Source organism: Crocuta crocuta, unplaced genomic scaffold, assembly GCF_008692635.1.
Source record: "Crocuta crocuta isolate KB4526 unplaced genomic scaffold, BGI_CrCroc_1.0 scaffold1529, whole genome shotgun sequence".
Taxonomy (NCBI): Eukaryota; Metazoa; Chordata; class Mammalia; order Carnivora; family Hyaenidae; genus Crocuta; species Crocuta crocuta.
This window is the reverse complement of record NW_027532160.1, coordinates 92,638-93,683: the sequence shown is the minus strand read 5'-3', so window position 1 is coordinate 93,683 and position 1,046 is coordinate 92,638. Positions and strand designations below refer to the sequence as shown.

General features: G+C 37.5%; 1 protein-coding gene across 2 annotated transcripts in view; it reads left to right on the top strand.

The window, feature by feature from the left end:
* Window positions 1-925: 925 nt before the first annotated feature.
* Window positions 926-1,046, top strand: part of TAF7L (TATA-box binding protein associated factor 7 like) — an 18,777-nt gene continuing 18,656 nt past the window's right edge. Inside the window, exon 1 of one of the 2 annotated variants that reach the window (XM_077776441.1) lies at window positions 926-984. The gene's annotated coding sequence lies outside the window, so the exon portion shown is untranslated. The remainder of the gene's footprint in view (window positions 985-1,046) is intronic. The other variant, XM_077776442.1, reaches the window with a different exon arrangement.

The window sequence follows — 1,046 nt, the reverse complement described above, 5'->3', positions numbered from 1 at the left end:
CTACAGGGATGCTCCCTGTGACACTTCTGTCAGAGTACTATTTTTATGTATCTACTATTTATATCTCTACTTTTTTTTTTAAAGTAATCTCTACACTCAAATGTGGGGCTTGAACTCACAACTGCCAAGATCAAGAGTTGCATGCTCTACCGACTGAAGGAGTCAGGGGCCCTTCTGATACTCTTTTTTTTTTTTACAAATAGTTNAATGGGATCTGAGCTTCCTAGCAGTCATCACAAGGAAAGTTAATTAAATAATTCACATGGTCTGTATGATTCAAAACATAATTACTCAGATTCTTCAGTTACTGAAATGGCAGTTTTCCTTGAGTTATTAAATAAGTATTTTTTGATATTAATTCCTTTAAGAATATACTACACTTCATGAAAAAAATGAGTTTCATTGGTCTATGTCATATTACAACCCTTGATATAAAAATCAGCGGATGGATTCCAAAAGGGATCAAAACAGTTTTGTCTAGGTCTGAAACTCCAGCTTCACAGAATGAAAAAAAAAAAAACAAAAAACCTCATATTCAGAATAAATGACTATATAATAATTAGTCTTCCAAACATATTTATCCCTTACAATTAAGTTTAGATGCGTATTAGGCAGTAGATATTTCATGACTACCATCTCTAACCGGGACCCCTAATGTCTCTAATATTATTATCCCTATGTCTTTAAGGAGGATACGTTTGACATCATTTTATGAAAGTTCTGGAACCTCGAAGGTCACATGACTGAACGGGAAGCCATTTTATAGTCTCCATGAGTGGACCATGGAGTACAGTAAGGAAGAGCCTCCCTCTTCTTTGGAAAGTGATTCAACACCAACAGCTTCAACGTCAGAAGTAACGGGCTTACAAGAACCCAAAATTCCTGAAGACAACATTGCTNCCGACCATGGCACCCAAGCCGATGTCGATGGCGGCACCCACGTTGCTGCCAAAACTCCTGACGAAAACTTACTGGAAGGGGAAGGTAAGTGGTGTTAATTTTTTCCCCCTCACAAGTTAAGGGTATTGTTTGGGGGGACGTGAATT